The sequence below is a fragment of the Rhinolophus ferrumequinum genome, chromosome 28 (assembly GCF_004115265.2).
Source record: "Rhinolophus ferrumequinum isolate MPI-CBG mRhiFer1 chromosome 28, mRhiFer1_v1.p, whole genome shotgun sequence".
NCBI lineage: Eukaryota > Metazoa > Chordata > Mammalia > Chiroptera > Rhinolophidae > Rhinolophus > Rhinolophus ferrumequinum.
The window spans coordinates 4,518,116-4,538,871 of record NC_046311.1 but is presented as its reverse complement, the minus strand read 5'-3'; the positions used below and the strand labels follow the sequence as shown (position 1 = coordinate 4,538,871).

The following is a 20,756-nucleotide window of genomic DNA, read 5'->3' as shown; positions in this document are numbered from 1 at the left end:
AGCCCGTGTGTGCTATGGTGACTCCACTTCTCTCCCTGTGGATAAGTCTCGCTTCCGGTCACATTCTTGGATCCGTACCTGGCCTGTGTTCAAATACAGAGATTGACATGCGCACATATGCACAGACACACACAAATCCCGTAGCTCACACTGACACGTGGAAACCCAGGAACCAAAATGCCATGACAGTGTTTTGGCATTTCCAAGCCAGCCTCTCCCAGACACTCATGACCAGTTATGCAGGAGGGTTTCAGGGCGTCAGTCCCCACCCAACGACACACTGTGCTGTGAACTCGAGCCCTAGATGCACTGAATTCTCTCTCCTCTGGGGTACTGGTGAGTCTCCCCATGAATCTCCGTTTCCCAGATCTCCCTTTTGTACCTGGCTCCCTGGTACCATCTGTAGCTTTTCCCAGGAAAAGCTCTGAGGGTGATACTCGGTCTGGGAGCCTTCAGAAAGAAGAACCCTACCTGCCAGCTGAGCCACAGGGAAGCAGTCCCACGGAGAAGGAGTGAGTGGCCATTTGTGGGAGGATTCAGATGGGGGCAGGATGGTCACCCGCCAGGGATACTGTGGGGGGGGTTATTTCATTCCGCCCCTCCTCTGTACCACGTCCTGTGCTCGGAGCTTGGAGGACAGTGATGAGTAACATGCAAGGAACTTAGAGTCTTAAAGGGGCAATAAGAGATACACAGTACCCGGGCCGGGGGAAGGTTACAGGGATGCCGCTGGGTGGAGTGGAAAGTGGTGTAACGGCTTCCGTTTCCACGTTGGGTTATCAGCTCCAGGGACTGGAATGGCCCATGCGCTGTCCAGTGCCTGAGGCACAGTTGGGGCACCTTGGAAGTCCCCGTGTTGGATAAATGATGGATGAACTAGTCTCCGAGGCCTTTCTCCACGCTAAGAGTCTTGGTTTTCTGGTCTGGGTCCATGGCTTTCCCACGATGGCACTCTTTCCAAATGCCCCTGAGTCTTAGTAAGCCTTATTCTCTTTTCTTCTGGAAGTACAGTTTTGGATGGATGGGGTGAGGATCTCAGACTGCTAGTGATTCGCATTGTTTTTTAACCTTACCTTGCCTTGGAAATGTGGGGAAACCCTCTTATTTTGGTAACCGCTGGTGCCACAAGCAAACACACACTCAGGAAATGACCAGGAAAACCCTGACACCTCTGTCTGGATAAAACATTCATCTGTTTCTCATTCTGGGAGAAATTCCCCAAGGAAATTAGAGAACGAGGGGTGCTTTGAAGCCACGTCCAATGTCTGGTTTTGTTTATTTAACTACGGTGGGTTCCATGGTCTAATATAGTGGTTGGGGGCTTGGGCTCAGTTGACAATCCGGTTCAAAGCCACATACCGGCTATGTGTGAACTTGGGCATGTCTCTTGGGGCCTGAGTCTTGAACTAGAAAGTAGAGATAACGTCAGCACCACTCTGCTAGGGTTGTTGTGAGGGTTAAAGGAGCTAATACAAGCCATTGTATACAGTAAGTGCTCAATCAGTGTTATCCAGAGTGGTTAATAACAGAGTGCTCAGCAAATGTTTGTTGAGTAAATGAGTGTGTGTTTCATTTTGTTTGCATTTATGATAAAGTTATAGGAAAATCGGATCTTCCTGGAAGCCTCTCGTGTAACTTTGGCAGGAGGCAGGGATGGAGGCGGCTTGGGCAGATGCCATTTAGAGGGCACCCTATCCTTAAAAAAAGAAGCTTTTCCAGCTTTCCCAGATGGTGCTGGCTCGGGTCGTTACCCTGGGCGCCAGCAGGGGGAGCCTGAGTCGTCACAGAGAGGCCGGGCTCCTCCTGCCAGCTGAACGGGAGGGAGGGAATTAACATTTGACAGAGTACCTACTATGTGCAGTACACACACTGGGCAACATCACACCGGCAGGATAGCCGGGAAGTTGGGGGCAAGGGTGGAGCAGTCAGATGTCCTGGAACCAACACAGACATGGAGGCCGGACATTTAGAGAGCAAGGGGTAAGGGTTTGGGGCCTGGAGGGGCCTGGGCAGGGGAAGCCCAATGCGTAGTGACTTGCGTGGCTGGAGGGCTGCCCTGAGCTCTGCTTTCCCACTGCACCTCAGCACCCAGCTCCGACAGATGGACTGAAACCTACCCGGTCCAATCAAAACTACATAATTTGGCAACTTCATTTACATGAAAGTAACTTCATTTACTTAAAGTAACTGGCCCAGAGTCAATATCCACTTCACCCAGGGTCTCTATCTGAGGAACTGAAGTGGGACCCTGGGCAGGATAGGTCATCTCACCTCACTTTTCCCATCTGTATAATGGGTGTGAGTATGCCTGCCTGCCAGTCCACAACGGAGGTGGCAGAGGTCTAGAGACCAGGAAATGAGCTGGTTGGGAGTGGGGGAAATCACCCTTAATTCTGGCAAGTCTCAGGCACCTCCCTTCCCAGAGACCACTGGCATTTTAATGCGATAACGACACTTATGGAGGCTGTGAGAAGAGATTTAATTTGTTTCGATGACCAGAAGGAGATACTAACCCCCACCTTTCATAGGTGGAGAAACTAAGGCTGAGAGCAGAAAAGTGAAGTGACTTGTGCAAGGTCACCTGGGAGGAGAAAGAGAAGGAGCTGGGGTTTAGAAAGAGGAGGTCTGGTTTTGGTCACCCCTTCACGCCAGGAAGCCTGGTGCCCCACTTGTTGGTCTGCCTCATTGTCCCTTAAGGGCAGGGTGTCTTGTGGGAGCCTGGCCTCCTGGCCCTGTTCAGGGAGAAGCAGGTTATGGGAAGGCCCCCAGGCTGCTGGGGAGGGGAGGCCTGCACTCTGGAGGGGAGGAGAGGGAAGGGAGAGGGCCGTGTGGGTAGCAAGGTGGCCAGATGGGGGAGTGGCAGGGAGGGTGGGGCCCGGTCACCTCCGGGTTTAAGGTGGCTTCCCATTGTGGTTCATCAGGATCCCTAAGGCCTGGCTCCTAGGCCCCACTCCTTTATCCCTCAGGAAAGCTGAGAGAAAGTGCCTCTGTGGGGACCGGAAACCCAGAGTCATGTCAAAGAAAGAAATCCCGTGCCCCTCAGACTTCCCTGACCCAAAACCAGGCCCTAGGGAGCCTGAGAGGACACAGCAAGTTTCCTTCAGTTTGGGGACCCCGCGAAGGAAGTCCAAGGGAAGGAGGCCTGCCGATCACCAAATGAGAAAACCAAACCAGTTCCAACGCATCCGGAGAAACTGGATTGGGTCCCTGGGGCGGCGCAGGGCCACCAAGCAGAGGTACCAGGCAGGAGCGGAGCGCCCGGTCCGGCTCCCACCCTGGACAAATGCTGTTGTCAGCGGGACAGGGTCCGCATCGGAGCGGGAATGATTCACACTGACTGTCCGGCTCTCGTAGAAGCCGCCTGGTTCTCCAGAGCTTTGTCCCCAGAGAGGTGACCGAACTGGCACTGCGACAGGGGCTGCGCGGAAACGTACCGATCTTAGGTTCCAACAGCTCCTCCCCCCACCGGATCCGGCTGCATTTTTAATTCTCCATGTCGGGGCGATAAACTCCTGAGTGTGTGACGGAAACTTTCTGAAGGAGCCAGCTCTTGGCAGCTCCTTCCATTGGTCTTCCCAAGCCGGAGGTGGCGGGCTCAGCCGCGCTGACAGCGGCCTCTTGTGGTGGCGCTCGGTATTACTACCTTCCTTTGAGCGGGGCAAACAGGTTCCCAAAGGGAGGGCAGCCACCTACCTCATCCTGGCCCGGGGCCGCATCCCTCGCAGGGTTACTGTGAAGATGAAGAGTGACAATGCACATGAAGCGCTTCAGCACAGTGGCTATTCTTATTACTATTAGTGTCGTCGTTGTGGTTGCTATTACCATTGTTCTGAGCCAGTCCAGGGAGAACCCGGAGGTGGGAGGAAAGCTGGGGCTGAGAATTTTCTGCTCCATCACCTGCACCAGGGGCCAGAGGCCAGAGGAGGGGCCCGTGACTGCCTGCGCTGACGGGCAATTTACTGGAGGAGCTCATTTGGTGACTCTGACTTGGAGTTAATTAAAGATGGCCGCCAGGGGTCATTGCCATGGTGACAATTAGGCCAGGAAGGAGCCTCATTAAGGAGCAGTTTGAGCGAGGCCTGTTGTTCTTATCCTGAGATCCATGCGAACCGGGAATTCTTTGGGTGGCTTTCCTTTCTCCCTTCACTGTATTTCGGATCCATTTCTAGAGGGTCCCTGAGGAAGAAGGAGATAGGAGAATTCCAGGGTGGAGTCCCTCTAAACAATCAGCGGGGCAACAAGTTTCTTCTCCTTGGTGCTGCCCTTGCATCTGAAAGGAGGCCTGGGGTGGCCAAGGCTTAGAGAGGGAAGGACGGGTGGAGGCCATAGGTCAGAGCAGGAGGTGAGGAAGGAGGATCTTATTAAAAATGGGGGGGAGGCCTTTCCCGGAACTTAGAAATGTCACGTCTGTGGCCCAGTCTGCTTCTCAGCCTGAGTGGGGTGTGCGTGGAAAAGGGGTTGGGGGAATGGAGGAGCACCATGCCTGGCTGTTCAGAGTCAAGGGAGGAGCGAAGTTCAAGACCTCCCTTAATTCTGAGCACTGTTAAAATGGATGCATTTTTTTCTTATTTCCATAGTAATCTATGCTGTTTTTTCTATTGAGAAAAAAAAAAGAAATTTCAGAAAAGCACAAAAAGAAAACCTCCCCTGTAGTCCCACCCCCAGACATAACGACTGTTAACATTTTTGGTGTGATAAGTAGCTGAGCAGAGGCTGCAAGAGCTGAATTGAGGGAAGGAGAGTGGATAGTTTTTTCATTTATAAACCCTTTTCTACTGTTTGCATTTTTATCAGGGGAATGTCAAATAAAACCAAGTTAAAATAGCACATAATGCAACACACTGAGATGCAGTATACATTGGTCTCTACAAAAATAGGGGTCATATTTTACCTAGGATTTTGAAGTCTGAATTCGTTACTTCAAGATAACAAGATACCTTACCTGCTTTTCTAGGATGATCATGTTCTGCCTTTTTTTTTTTTTAAGTACATTATAAAATATTCCAGCTGTACAAAGAGTAGATAGGAAAGGAAGTTTCCTGCCTGGGTCCCCCTACCCTTGGTTCCCCACTCAAAAGGCAGCCACTGCTATCGGTGTATCTGTCCAGAGAGATGCTATGTGTGTACAAGCATGCACATTTTTTCTGTGTATCCATTTTGCACAACAAAGTTAGCACACTGTTAAGCGCTGGTCCGCACCTTGCTTTTTTGACTTCACAGTACATCTTGGAGCCGGTGCCATATCAGCATGTATCGAGCTGTCTCATTCTCTTTGTAACAGCTGCATTCTATACAATTCTGGATTCTAATGCATTGAGCCAACACCCTGCTCGTTCAGGTTATTGCCACAGAGAAGGCTGCACAGCTGTATCTGAGGTGGGAGTCCTAAAGGAGACTTGCTAATTCAAAGAATAGAACCCTATCATTTTTAATGGTTTTATAATATTCTGGTGTGGAAATGGCTTTGATGTACTTAACAATTCCTATGGATCAACATGTAAATTGTTGTCATTTTTCACAGTGGATTACCCGCGATAGTCCAGGGGTGGTCTTCAGTATGCCTTCGTGCCAAGCAATTGGCATAGTGGTCATACATAGCACTCGGCGAATTGGATGGATGACTAAGCGGGGGATACAGGGACAGGACCTAGAGAAGTGGGCAGCCTGGCTTTGATGGCCAGGCTGTGGAAGCAGGCCCTGTTGGTATCCTGCTATCATGGGAAGATTCTTCTGGGAGCCCAGGTAGAATCAGCAGGGCCGCATAGACTGCACACCAGTGTGGGAGACTGTAGTACTGTCCCCTATATTCAGTGTCCCCCCTCTTTACTGACCCTCCCTGCAGGAGGATTATACGTCCCAACCATGGCTGAGTGACTTGTGTTCCAATGAAATATGAGTGGAAGAGATCCCTGACAATTTTCAGGAGCAGCTTTAAGGGACAGTTAGTTTGGGGTTTGCTGTGTTCTCATTTGTCAGCCTTGGCAGTTGAGGAAGTTGGGCCAATCCCTTCAGCCTGTGTCCCCGAGTGACTATGCCGGGCAGAGGCCCCTCGCCAGCCAGTCCACCGTGGGCAAGTAAACATGAGTGAGAAATGAACAGTGTTGCTTTAAGCCAGTAAGATGGGGGTGGTTATTACTGCAGCATAACAGTGCCTAACCTGACTGATCCATAAGCGAACTGGACCAGGTAATTCTCAGGTGCCTTCCAGATGTGCCTAGCAGGCTGTGATCCAGCCACGCTGCTTTTCTGTGGCGTGGGCCTGAGGGTCTGCTCTTAGTTTGCTCAGAGACAGTCAACCTCAAGTTCTTATGGAGACCTAGACTCGTGGCCTTTCTGCTAGACCCACTTTGACCCCCATGAACATTTCTCAGGGGTATAGAGAAACCTGCAGCAGCTGCTGTCCCCTCTGAGATATGGCTCCTGGTGACTTTTAAAGGGTCAGAAACATCAACAGCCATGTTGGTATCCACAGTAAGAGGAGAGTGTATCCTTGCTCACCAGGGATCTGCTTCGTGAAGGGGAAACTGAGGCTGGAGTGCTATTTTAACCCACACCGGTCATGGCATTATACCCAGTGTTTGGGTACCGCTGCCTTCCCGATAGGAACACATCTCCCAGAGCTGGCGGTCAAGACGAGGGGTGACCTTGGACATTGTAGCATCAGAGCTCAGGGAGGTCACCAAAGACCCGGGTCTTCCATCTCTGTCCTCCAGGAGGGCTTTATCCTCAGAACATTCCCCTTCATGATCACGAGGTGGCTGCCAGTAGCCACCAGGGCCACGTGCTTGCCTGCTAGTTCATGCCAAAGAGGGAAGGTGAGAGAAAACTCTCCGCCCAATCCATGGCCCCATACTCATCACCAGAGAAGATGGCACTGGCTGGCTCAGACCCCATCCCACCAGGCCCAGCTCCCCCGTTCCCTAACAGATACCACTATCCTAATGCAATTTGTAGAAAACGGAACCCACTTCCACACAGAATTGCAACAATATCGTTAAATGCCCTAACTATAAAAGAAAAACAAAAGGAAATGTATAATAAAATAATATGTACTTCAAAATATATGCTAGAGGACCCAATGAAACAATTAAGTGCCGTCACCTGCACGTAAAATCTCCATGAAAATGGCAGCAATGGGTGCAGACAGTTATAGGTGGATTGTTTGGGTGACTAAACTGCCTCTGGTACCTGATTGGGTTGAAATGTCACCTCTTGGGAAGATTCCAAACAACACAGAGCGTAAGCTTCCTCAGAGCAGTGACTGCTGTGATATATATATATATATATACATATAACATATATTGCAAAAAAACTTTTCTGTTAATACGTAACGTGGGACTAGAGTCTAGGCTCAGATTTTTCACCTATGTCTCTATCCAGTGGGACTTTTGAAAGTCACGTGGGATTCAGGCCAAAGCGTGTTATGCGTGACTATCAGGAATTCTCGCCCCTACCCCTGCTCACCAAATACCCACAGTGTCTCCATCAGTATGATAGCCAAAATATCCCGAAGAAATATACCCGTCCCTGGGAATACTGCTGTCGTTCTGGAAAACTTCTGGTCTGGTCCCGTCAGGGATCCTTTGTTGGATCTGGGCTGGGGTGGCTGCCCGAACAAAACTGGGGTTCTGTGAACGAGGAGGAGGAGGAGGAAGAGGAGGAGGGAAGTGGAGGTGGGGAGGTGACCAACAGCGTCCACGCCAGCCTTCCAGCTCAGCTGTTTCACATAGGGTTCAGTATCTATTCCTGGGGTTCCCTCCAGGGATCGAAAAATTTTAGAAGATACACAGAGGAGCTCTCAGGAGAAAGTTTCCTTAAACTGCGCGCGCGTGCGCGCGCGTATATGTGTGTGTGTGTGTGTGTGTGTTTCTCATTGGCACAGAAAATACTTACATCTCTCAGCCAGAAGGAGGAGGCAGGGGTGGGTAGGCTGGTCCTGTGCTCATTGAGAGAGAACACGCCCCCTCCCCAGCTTTTCTCCAGGATACTCAGATTTGTCCAGCTGCTCCTAACACACGAACCCCCTTTCCTGCTATTATCTCCCTGGGACCTTGCTTCCCATTGGGCTACTCACCTTTTACAAAACCAATTTGTAGGAAGTCTTTCCTATGTATGATAAACACTATTCCCCTTTGTATTTACGTTGTTGATATTTTCTTCCAAATGTCCCTTTCCTTTTAACTTCCTATAAGGTATTTTTTGCCTCGCGTAAGTTTTTTTGTTTCCATGTAATCAAATCTGGAAATCGGTTCCTTTCTGTGCATCAGTATCTTGAGTCCGGGTGAGCTGGTGGTTCTCGTGTGTTGCCGGGACGCAGGAACTATGTGACGGAGAAGGCCAGCTCAAAGGCCTGTGACATGGGTGGTTCTTTGAGACTTCCCGGGCCAGGCAAATGTCCAGAGGCCTAGAAAAAAACCTCCCTTCCACTCCTGTCCTCAGGAAGCACAGCCATAGCAGGCCCTGGGATGCGGAGTTCCTCCTGACTCCCACCCATAATCCTTCTGAAGCCACGAATGGCTGACAGTTCTGTCTGAGGCAGGCAGAGGGGTCCCTGGAGGTCATCTCCTGGCTTCAGGAGTGGGGCGAGCAGGGCACCCATGGGGCCAAGTAGACGTCACCAAGGGCTGGGAGTCAGAGAAAATGGAGTGAATCTCAGCGCTGCAGCTAACTGGCTATGGGGCCTTGGGTCAGTCCTGGCCCTGTCTGGGCTCAGCTTCCTCTTCTGTCCAAGGAGACAGTTGGCCGTCATGGTCTCCAGCTTCTCTTTCACTGCAGATATCCCATCGCTGTTTCTCCACATACGCCTCCCTTGGAAGAGCCTCCTGTGGGAGCTGCCTCATCCTACCCCTGCACGGACTCCTCACCTGGGGCAGAAGGGGGCCTTAGGGTGAGGATGTCTGGGAGTATCTGTCGCCCCAGAAACTTGCTTCCGGTTGGGGATGTGACTTCTGAGCCCCGCTGGTGCCTGCCTGCAGCCCTGGGGGTATAGAAGGAAGGCAGGCATTTGGTGACCATTTTCATTCCCGCTCCCACTCCCTCTGTCTGGGCGGGGATGGGGCACTGCGGTGGGTGGGCGCAGGAAAGGGTGTCACTGCCCCAGTTTTCCAGCTTAGGGTTCCCCCAGAGCTGGCCTGCTGGGGAGGGCACCCCACAGCCTGGCTTTCCTAAAAGCCACACAAAACATGTCTGAGACTGTCTCCCTAGTGATTGCTAATCCTCCCAAGGTCCCAGCTAGTCTTGCAGTTGCTCATCGACTGACCCCCAGCTGGGCTGTCAGCATGACTCCGCCCTCTTGAGGTCACCTTGGTTCACCCCTTATGCATGTGGGCTGGGGGTGTGGGGGTGGTGAGACCTTAGAGCAAATGGCCCGGGAGCCACATGGGGCTGTAATCCTGAAGTGGCCTCTGGAGACGGATCAGCTCCCTCCCCGGGGTTCATCAGTCACCTCTCTGGGTCTCAGTTCCGCTACCTTCCACGTGTGCACAGTAACCCTAGTTAGTCTCTCCCTCCTTCTAAACACAGCCCTAAGCCGGCTTCAATGCAAGGCCCTGTCCAGGCAACAGGATGAGCCCCTGTGAAAGGTCTTCAGAGTCCGTTGATGAATAGTTAGGGGGTAGAGTGGGGGCCAGAGGCCGTGAGCCAAGCGGCTGGGAATCCTGTAGCTTCAGAGTCAGGAGGGAGCCGGCCTCACTCACAAAGGGGTGACAGACTTCCCTTCCCAGCTCTGAGGTTCCCAAGCCTCGATTTCCTGAACAAAGTCAGCCCCCCTTGCCGTGATGCTCTTTTGGAAGCCCTTGGCTTTGGTCAGCGGGGAAGAAAGGCTCCTTCTCTCTGGGTGGTGGCAGCCCTGGCACAGGGCTGCCTGGGAAACAGAGTCCAGTGTGTGGCTCCAATGGGCATTCAGAAGCCCAGGGCCTGGCAGGCTCTGCCAGCTGCCAGAAAAAGGGGGCATTATGCCATCCTCACCCGAGCCAGCCAGGCCTTCCCTCTGCTGCTGTTGGGGGCCTGGCAGACTCCCTGCTCCCAGGGTGGGCTGGGCCCCAGAGGTGCCTGCAGCCAGGGGCCAAGACCCCGCTCTGAGCCCAGAAGCCTCAGTCTGAGCACTGCTTTTGGGCACAACAACTAATTTAGAACTAATGATCATTGCACATTCAAACAGGGCCCAAGAAATATAGCTGCCAGGGTGGCCAGTTAGCTCAGTTGGTTAGAGCGTGGTGCTGATAACACCAAGGTTGCCGGTTGGATCCCCGCATTGGCCACTGTGAGCTGTGCCCTCCTTAAAAAATTTTAAAAATGAAGTTAAAAAAATAGATGCCATTTGTAGAGCCTAGCCTGTGTGCGAGGGGTCTGACACCCATCATCTCATGTAATGCACACCCCATCCCACTAGAACTATCTCTATACAAACAAGTACTATTTAGCGATGAAGAAACCGTGGCTCAGTGGCTTATGAAGCCGCTGAGGTCACATAGCCAGAGCTGCAGCGCCCAGACATGCTGACTCCTGAGTCTGGGCACTTCCGGGGTGCTTTCCCTGGTACCAGGCCCCTCGAGTGAGATTTCTAGCTGACATCTCCGGTGGCTAAGGACATGGGTCATGTCAGTGCGATTGGCCAGCTGTGGGGGTGTTTAGAAGAGGAGATGTGTCTAAGCCTCCCGAGCTGCATGCGGCTTGCAAACCAGCCACCCCTCTGGAGGTCCACTCTCACCAGAGGCCTGAGGGCCTTTCGGAAGCCCCCACTGTCATCTGTCACCAGTCTCTGTTTGCTCTTCTGAAAGTAAGAAAGCAGCATTTTAACTCCCCCCCCGCCCCCACTGGGGGTTCTTCTGGTCCTTTCCGGCGGGGGCGGGCCCTCTGGCCAGCGTGGGCGGGTGTTCTCTCAGCTTTCATTAACTCCCAGCACAGCTGCCCAGGCTGTGGGTGGCGGGGGCCCAGCTGGCCCCCCGTGGCGGGCTTGGGAGGATGCCTGGGTGGGCGGTTAGTGAGCGCTGGCTTCCTGGGGCCTCCCTGGGTGCTGAGCAGTGTGGCCATTTCCGAAGGCCCCTTTGTTTGTCCCTTTATCCAGAAGAGCGGCTGCAATTGTATAGGGTTACAAAGCCCCCATGGCCCTGACTTCCCACCCCTGCCTGTGGCCCGGTAGGAAGAGGGTTTCCCAGGCTCCCATGAAGACAGCCTCCTGCCCCTCCCAGGCAGCCAGAGACCCAGACCGTCTACTTCTGGGCCCAAGACCTGTTCATTTCGCCCACATCAACTCCTCCACCCCGGGCGACCCAGCTATTCACACAGACCACCAGCTCCTGGTCCTCCAGTGACGATTCCTGCTCTAAACGCTGGCGAGACTCCAGGAACATACTGTGCGCTCCGTTCACCTACTTACTGCAAAGCATTTTCAGGGGGTTTGCTGACATGTAGGCAGCTTAGGGTGGATTGAGTGTGGGCCACCCCCAGAGGCAGCTGGACAGTGGGGCAAGGCTGGGGAGTGGGCCGGAGAGCAGGTCTGCCCTGTGCCAAAGGAGGGAGAAGAGAAGAGGAAGAAGGAAGGAGCTCCTGACCTTCTCTTCCCCCTTTAAGCCCTTTAAAGGCGGGTGTGATCCCCCACCCCCCACCCCGTGCCCAAATAACAGCGCTCGGTGAGCCCAGTGTTAGCCCACGCTACAGACTAAGGCTGAGAGGAGTCAGTGGCGTTTTCAAGGTCTCACAGCTCATATGTGGAGTTCAAAGCTGTGGGCTCTGAGCCCTAAGACGGTGCTTTAACCACTCTTGAGGAAAGAGGGCAGCAGACTGCATGGCCAGGCCCCTGCCAGTGAGGGCAGAGGAGCATCCTGGGAGAACCGGGTAGGGGGCCTGGGGCATCCCTCCCTCCCATCTGTCCGCCCAGCCGGGAGCCCTCCCTCTGAGATGGAACAAGAATTCAGCATTGATAAAAGCCCAGGGAGAGGCAGGAGTGCAGCCACAGCTGCAGGAGTGAGGCATGAGGTGGGAACGGAGGGAGGCAGCCAGCCAGAGACATCCCCAAGCCCGGACTGCCCGTTGGAGCAAGATGTGGGAGGACAAGGGGCTACCCCTGCTGAGAGAAGGCACTAAGCTCAGGCCTCTTGCCAGGCCTGAAGAGAGCCTGGCTCTGCTGAGCCGATTTGGAGCAGAGCAGCAGGGTGGGGGAGTTGGTCCAGCAACCGGATTCTTGCCCTTCACATGGTGTCCCCTGCATTCGTAGGTCACAGGCCCTCTGGATGTGGGGGCGGTAAGGGATCCTGGCAGCAGGGAGCCCCTGTTGCCAGCCTGCTGAACACCCCAGACTAAATGTGTACAAGCACCAGGCAGGGCCTAAGAGGAGGAAGTCCATTTGACAGATGAGGAAACTGAGGCCCAGATAGGGGAAAGGACTTTCGTGAGTTTACACAGCAGATTACAGGCAGTCAGGGCTCTTGGCTGTCAGAGAAGAGGGTTCAGGACGGGCCAGGATGGATCCCCTCCTTGTCACCAGCCCAAGAGGGCTCAGAGTCAGGGGCAGCGCTTTCCCAGGACAGGGGCTCAGGTCCAGAGGCAGTGCTCCCGAGGCTCCCTGCAGCACCTGCTAGCCCCTAGGGCACCTCCATTCGAATGAGAAGAGAGGACCCCTTCCCGAACACCTACCTCCCTATGCTGGGTAGCTGCCACACCCAGACTTTCTGACCACCCCTGGGCACACAGCTCGTCTTAGAGGTCACTTTTAGGAGACCTTCAAGGCCCTGTTGGCTGAGTTAGCTGCCCCTCCACTGGGCTTCCCCTGACATGGGCCTGGCCTGGCTGCACTCTCACACCACGTGGCTGTGTGTCCCCCAGTACACACAAGGCTTTTGGAGCAGAAGAGCCTGTCCATCTCCTCCCAGCTGCGTCCCTGGGCCTAGGCCCATAATACAAATTGCTACGACTGAACGACTGTGATGAGTGTTTCCTGTGTGCCAGCTATAGGGCAAAGGGCATTATACACAGCACTTCAGTGACTTCACAATGACCCTTCGGATTGTTACTAAGAATGAAAATAAACACTAATAATTAGTAATAAATGCTATTAGTAAGCCCATTTTTCAGGTGAAGAAACTGAGGCCCAGGGAGGTTAGGTACTTCCTGATGGGGGTATGTCAGTACTGTCACGTGCACTGCCTCTGGGAATGTGAGTTGAATGAAATGGTGACTAAGCCGCCAGGATCTGCGTGCATGGGTGGGCAGGGTGAGTCTGGGATGGTTCTCTCACCAGAGGGCAGCACCAGGTCCCCGATCCCATGGGGGTCAGTGTCCCAGCCCAACGGGCTCCAGGACCCTCTGAAACTAGCACTGGGCCCAAGCCTCAGCTTTGCCAGGTAGGACATGTGTGAAACTCATTCTCCAAGCTTCTGGGGTGCATCTTTCAAACAGACATGACCATCCTGCCATGGTCCCGTGCAGGCTGGTTTGAGGGGCTCAGACAGAATCATGGACGTGAATGTGCTTTGAAAGCATTAAGCTTTATACAAACAGAAAACAGAGCTCAGCATCAATAAAAGCCACCCAGGGCCGGCCTGGTGGCTCAGGCTGTTGGAGCTCTGTGCTCCTAACTCCGAAGGCTGCCGGTTCAATTTCCACATGAGCCAGTGGGCTCTCAACCACAAGGTTGCCAGCTCAATGAGTCCCGCAAGGGATGGTGGGCAGCGCCCCCTGCAACTAAGATTGAACACGGCACCTTCGGCTGAGCTGCCACTGAGCTCCGGATGGCTCAGTTGGTTGGAGTGCGTCCTCTCAACTACAAAGTAGCTGGCTGGACTCCCGCAAGGGATGGTGGGCTGCGCCCCCTGCAACTAACAATGGCAACTGGACCTGGAGCTGAGCTGCGCCCTCCACAACTAAGATTGAAAGGACAACAACTTGACTTGGAAAAAAGTCCTGGAAGTACACACTGTTCCCCAATAAAGTCCTGTTCCCCTTCCCCAATAAAATCTTAAAAAAAAAAAAAAAAAAACTTAAAAAAAAATGTGTATACATTTAAAAAAAAAAAAAAGCCACCCACCTCTCTGGCTCCTGCTGGCTCCTCATCCAGGGGCTGGAGACGGGGTGCTCAGGCTGTCTGGGGCCACCGGCTCCCTTCCTGGCTGGGCCCGGATGCCCCCTAAGTCTTTGTGGGGGTGAGTTTTCAATCTGCTGGGGTGTCTGGTTGGGAGATGTAGGACAATGCGTTCTGGGCCCTGGGGGGCCCCTGTGGCTGTGAGCCCTAGAACAGGGAGTGTCAGCCCCCCATGTGTAAGATAACCTGCCTGTTCAGGGCTTGTCATGAAGACTAAGGGGGGAAGAGTTAAAACCCAGCCCCAAGCTGTGTGCCCTGCGAGGGCAGCATCTTCCCAGAGGGTGGCACCCTTTCCTAATGTTCACACAAGACTTGTTTGGGCCCACAGCAGGCATAGGCACAGAAGGGGGTGCTGGCACTGACCGCCTCCAGGGTTCCCTGAGGTTAGAGCAGTTCCCCAGGCAGGGACATTCAGGCAGGAGGGCAGGGTGGACGATACCCAGTGGCCTAGGAGGACCCTGGGTAGGTGACTTGTGCATGGAGGTGTGGCCGGCAGGGCCTGGGCCGCCATTACCCTCAGAGGTGGCTTCTGATGCCAGTGCTTCAGTGCCCCTCTCGTGGGAAGAAGGAAACAGATAATGAAGTTCTCATTTCCATCACATTTTCCATTTCCTGGTCCAAGTCAAGAGTGTCAGGAGGGTGACAAGCCGAAAGCTGCTGGTTACTGTGGCTTCAGCCACCAGTGAAAAGAGCCAACACCAGAAATAATGTGGTCCAGCCTGTTTGGGGTGCCTAACCCTGCAATGAATCAGCATTCGAATGGGGCGGGGAAGATGGGTGAGGGTCTGTGTGCTCACCGCTCACCGCCAGGAGGTGGGGAACCTGGCAATTAAGGGGACAAACACTCTCCCATCTCTGGGGGGTGGGGGTGGGGTGTCTGAGGTTGGAGGAGGCAGGACCAGGGCAGAGTCACTGCCAAATCAGTGTGGTTATTTTGAATTCAAACCCATATTGGTACTCTGTGGTTTGAGTCTCCTCCCACCCGCCCCCAGAAATCCCTGGGATTACCATTCAATCCGATTTAGCGGCCTGCCCTCTGGGGGCCTAAATGTTAGAACAGGAGAGGCTGATGGACACACACACACACACACACACACACACACACACACATCCAGAGGTATTTAATCAGTCTGGCAGGAGGGACTGTTTATAGAAGTGATTTCATTTATTTTATTCCCAGTATCAGGCGGGCTTGGCAGGGAATAAACCTTTCCTCCGGGTCGGCTGGTAAACTCTGTAACTTGTTTGCAAGCTTGTTTTAAACATATGGTGTCACAGGAATAGGGATAGTTTGGGCCCTGGTTCCAGCTCACACTTACCAGTTTGATTCATCTGAGTTATTAATTTTGATGGCACTTGTAACATCAGGCACACGACCATCTGGCATCCTGAGGCCCATCCTGCTGGAGCTGCTTTCTGGGATTCAGGGGCTGCCAGCCAGGGCCTAGGAAGAGGCTGGGAGCCTGGCCCATGGCCTCCTCTGTGGTGGGCTCACGCCCAGGCTTCTAGGTGGAGGAAGACCTCCAGGTCCCTCGCCACGGAAATGTCTGAGGCCACAGGCACTTGATCTCCTGATCTTGTAGCCCCTGAGGACCAGTAAATTAATCCACTCAAGAGGCTGGGTTGTTTTGATCTGACTCCTAACACTCCCCCGCGCACACCCGGTCCCCTTTGTACACCCTGGGGGCTGAAAGACAGGACCAGGCTAGAATCCACAGTGGGGTCAGAGGGGAGGGCCTGGCAATTAACCCCACATCCCGAGCAGGGTGGGGTCAGGGGTCATTGGGTTGGGGGAGGAGCTGACCACCAGCTACCACGCCCAGGAGGAGGCCTCCAGGGGCACCCACAGGTACCAACCGGGCCCGGGGCAGGAATTTCTTGCTCTGGCACCACGTCCCTGCACCAGCCTCCGGACCTCTGAGAAGCATCATTTTCACTTTGCTCCAGCACCACGGCAGGGCCCATCCTGCCCCCCACCCCGTCTCTGAGCAGCAGCTGATTCTCCCCCCTCCCTCTACTTTTGGAGGAGAATAACCTGTGATAATTTTTTCTTCTTCTTTCTGGCAACTAATGGACTCCTTAAATAGCAAAAATTGCGGCCTGTAATTAAGATCTTGCTTTTTAAATGATTAATCATTGTAACCCCTTTGAGTAGCATCTCCTTTCCACTCTCCTCACATTGAAATGCAGATCGTTGGCGAAGGAGGGAGGTGCTCCCAAGCCACGGAGGAGCAATTAAAGCTTCCCAGCTGTCACGGGTCCTGGGCTGCCTCCCGGCCTGCTGTCCAGACGCCTCGGAGAGAGCGGAGAGAGCGCAGGGCCCCTGCCGCACGCCACGCTCTCGCCAGTGGCCTGGCTTGGGGGCACTGGCGGCTCTGCCTCCAAGCCCGACCCCGGCCTGGTGGCCCAGCCGCCGGCTCTGGGAAACTCCTAGGAACACACGTACCGGTTGTGTCGAGCGCTTTCTACGTGCCCCGTGTTCACAGTAGCCCCCCGAGAGAAGTGTGAAGGAGTCTTATTTCTCCAAAGGGGTGAACGGGAGGTACACATTGACAACATTACTGAGTGGGCCCAGCGAGATTCCCAACAAGCTTGGGCTGCTCCCAAACCTAGGCTCGCGGTTGGCAGGAGGTCACAGGGACACCTCCCTGAACACCCAGAAGGGTGCACACCGTTCCTCACCCACTCACAAAGGGCTCTCTGGGTTGATCGCCCGTGAGCCACCCTTGCAAATAAGTGCCAACAATGACCGGCCCCCAGGAGTGTTTTCCAAGCCTTTCCTCCCTTTGATGCAGACATGGGCTGGCAACATGCTTTGGGGATGATACGTCATTAGAGCTAGAAGGGGACTTGGAACCCCCTGTGTCCGTACCTCTCATCTCACACAAGGGACACTGGGGCCCAGAGGGGAAGGGACTTGGCCAAGATCATATGTCACATATACAGAACTTAGCGGGAGGCCAGGCCCATCGAAGCTGCTCACGGGATTGCTGAATGAGTAAACCTGGGCAGACACGCTTCTTCCTTCAGGGCTCTGCTCTGCATTTTCCCAGACAGATTTATGAGTGTGTGTGCCGTGGTGGTGGTTGGGGTCAGGGACAGCTCCCTCCTTATAACTCTGCCAGAGGAAGAGGCAGGATCAGAACAGACTCAGGTGTGAGCAGCGTTGCCGTGTGTGGCCGTGCAAGACCCCTGTGGCGGTGCACTGTGCTAGGAAGCCTGAAAGGCCCATCACTGCTGCTCAAGCCAGGATGTGTGCTCTCACCGCCCTTCCCAAGATCCTATACGTCACATCCTGGGGGTGGGAGCTGGCACCTGCCCCATGAAGGACAATTGGGCAAGATAGGGCAAAATCACAAACGGGAGGTCATCCTATAGATACACCCACATTTGTGAGATTGGATTTGTGTCCACGGTTATTTGTTGCAGTGATATTTGTAAAAGCAAAAGGCTGAAACAATACTGTGAAGCTGAGTGAAATGAGGGAAAAATAAGAATTCTAGTTTGTATTGGGTTGTTTATGTATGGGGAAACTCTGGAAGGAAACATAAGAAACGAGTAACAGTTATTATCTTTCTAGGGAGCAGTGAGAACGGGGCAGATGGGGATGGGAAGGAGACTTCTTGCTATAAACCTTTTTACTTTCATGCTAGGTGAAAGTGTTAGCTAGCCAAAAACAATTAAATACGAATGATCTGAAATGCCTCCATGCTTATGTACGGGCTCATACAATATCACCACCCCATTGGCTGGTCCCAGTTCTCTCAAGGGCACACGCCCACCCCACTGGGGACAAACTCCCATGGGAGGTGCACGTGAGATGACACCACTTCTGCAGGAGCGTCCAGTGCAGACCTGCAGTTCCCTGTCCGTCCTCAGGGATACTCCAGCTTCCTTGGCTTCGTACTTAGCCAGTCTCACGTTGGGACTCATCCAGGCGTGGCTGGGCGCCCACCTCGTCACACCTTCAGAGTGTCCCAGTTGGTCAAGGCCCCTGCCTCAGCCATATGTGTCTGGGGCGCACACACGTGCGCACAGGCCTTGCTTGGGCCAGTCCGCAGGTCGCGGGTGCCTCAGTCATTAGGAATTAGGGATGAACTGAGAAGTGGAGTGGGAGCTCGGGAGAGAGGGAGCTGGACGGATGGATGGAGCTGGGCTCTTCTTTCCTGCGCCATCACTTCCCATGAGCCTAGAACCAGCTGGGGAACAAGGGTCCACTTCCCTGGGGACAATGAGAAGTCGAGAGTATGTGAGCTCAGGAGTCAGACCACCCTGCTGCCTGCTCTTCGTGTGCCAGGGGCTGTTCTAAAATGTGTCAGTAGCACATTGGCAGGTCTGCAAACAGGCACCGAGCAGTCAGCTGGCTGGCTAAGGTCCCCGAGCTGGGAAGCGGCAGTCCCAGGGTCACACCTGGCAGGCTGGCCTAGTGGCCGTGCTCTTCCCCATGCCACCGAGGGGGCCACCTCTGAGCTCGGAGGGGTACACCCAGGTACACAGTAGGTGCTCAGTAAGGAGGAGGGCCACTCGTTATTAGGGTGGGTTCTGCTCTCTACCTATCAGAGGCAGCTCACTGGCTTTGCTCAGAGCACGACACATGCTGTAGCCAAAAGGTCAGTCGCCTGGTCCTGCTGGACATGTTTCAGAACAGGTGTCCCCGGGAGCTTGGGGATCCCAAGACCCCCAATGACCAGGTGTCCAGGGGCAAGGGCATTGCAGGGGTCACCACCAGCCAGGAAGGGGCAGCCCAGCTCAGGTGCCCAGAATCAGTGCTCTGTCCAGATCCTCACACCTCACCTTGGCTCTGTCACCTCCCTTCAAGGTGGCTCTGAGTGGCACAATCTCTTCTCTCACTCTGAAAGTACAAGACTAGGAATGTGAGCCCCGAGCCGCCCTTCTGTGTCAGCTGGGATTGTTTCTGGCTGCAAGTAACCACCAGCCTGATGGATGGGACAAGGGCTTAAACAAATGCAGCCTATTCATTTCACACAGCAAGAGGGCTGAAAGGTGCTGGTCCCAGGTTGGCGCGGTGGCTCAGGGATGTCAGCTCGGCATCTCTGGTAGACTTGAACCTCAGGCTCTCTTAATGGTGTCCCCAACGACACCACAATAGCCCATCAGGAGACGGCGAACCCTGATCCCAGCCAGTAGCTGCAGGCACTGGGGCAGCTTGGCACCCACAAAGGCCGGGGAAGGAGGCCTGGCGGATACAGGGCGATGGCGTGGCTCCCAGATTGCCCCCTGCCCGTCCCCAAGGCCTGGAGATGAGCTGCTCCTTTGTCTCCCCACCCTGATCCCCACCCCGCATTCCAGGACACCCCGAGGCGGGATCAGGCCAGCCCAACCTGTTCCCATCCTCCCCGACGGATGAATGCTAGGGCTGCTTATAGAGTCACAATCGCCAAATTAGGTTGCCAAAGGCATCCCAGGCCCGGCCTGGAAACACCTCCCCAGCTGAAAGGAGGCACGTCTGGACGAGCAGACGTCTTTATTCAGCTGTAATTGACGTTTCACAGACGTCTGTAACTCCGTCTGGCCCGACACAAAGCGCCCCCATGCTTGGACCAGGCAGCCTCTTTATGTCGCCCCCTTTCATCTGGCAGTCGAAAGTGTATGAGCCGCCTGGGCCGTCCCACCGGTCCTGGGCTGGGGACAAAGGCAGGCGCTGCACACAGAGGCCTCCTGGTGGGCCTGTACCTCCCGGGGGTGTTATGCTAATCCAGCACCAGCCCAGACCCCTCCTGCATATGGATGGGCGCTGCCAGCCCGGCTGGGGCAGCCTCTGAGGATGGGGAGTCGCCCCTGCTCACCCATCCAGAGAAGGGATGGCCCCGGCCAGTCAGGTCTGAGCTGGTGGGTCCACCCAGAACCGGGACTCTGCTAAGGGAGAGGAAGAAAGGGTTCTCAGCCTGGGGTCCATGGCCCCCAGGGGGATGGGCACGTGAGCCTCTCAAATTGTGTGCACATCTGGGCACAGGTCCTTCTCTCTAGGAAGAGGGTCCATGTCTTTCGTCAGATGCTCAAAAAGATCAGTTTTAACACTGTCCTCATGTAACGTCCCATTTTGTGGATGGGAAACCTGAGGCCTCCTCTCCCACTCAGAGACTCTCTGCTCTGTCAGAGGCTGGGCAGATAACTGTAAGGAGGTATCCAGGTTCAAGGAAGGAGAGTGTGCAACAGTCAGCCAGTGTTGCCAGGTCCTCAAGAGGAAACGTTTTTTTAAATGTGAAATTTGCCAATTGAAAAACGCAGATTCATCTTTTAAGGCCTCGGTCAGAGAGGGTGGGCATACATGGCCCATAGGCTGTTCAGTTTGCGACCTTGGCTTTTGGCCTCCTTGAGATCCCCTTCCTGTTCCCAAGACTGCAGGCAAGGGGGCTTGGATGTGGCCACCAGCCCCAGTTTCTCCCTGTGCACTGGTCCCCCCTTGCCCAGAAGTCAGAAGAGAGTTGTGACGCAGGGCTGGTGTCCAGAAGCCACGCCAGTTGTCCTTGGTGCCCTGGGGCACGTCTGCAGCCCTCTGACAGGGTGGCTTCTGCTTTCACTTGTCAGCCCCAACTAGATGTCCCCTTTCCAGTGACTGCAATCCCTTGCCTTTCCTGAGCCCCGCTGTTTCTCTGCCAGAGGCACAAGTGACAGGTTAATGACAGTCTGTACCGATCCCTGCAGGGTGCCCTGACCT

General features: G+C 54.2%; 1 protein-coding gene and 1 non-coding gene across 2 annotated transcripts in view; both read left to right on the top strand.

The window, feature by feature from the left end:
* Positions 1 to 20,756, top strand: part of LOC117018767 (uncharacterized) — a 112,158-nt gene that overhangs the window by 49,296 nt on the left and 42,106 nt on the right. The window lies entirely within an intron of this gene.
* On the top strand, positions 10,186 to 10,259 carry TRNAI-GAU (transfer RNA isoleucine (anticodon GAU)). Its single transcript has one exon. It is a non-coding gene; the product is annotated as a tRNA-Ile (tRNA).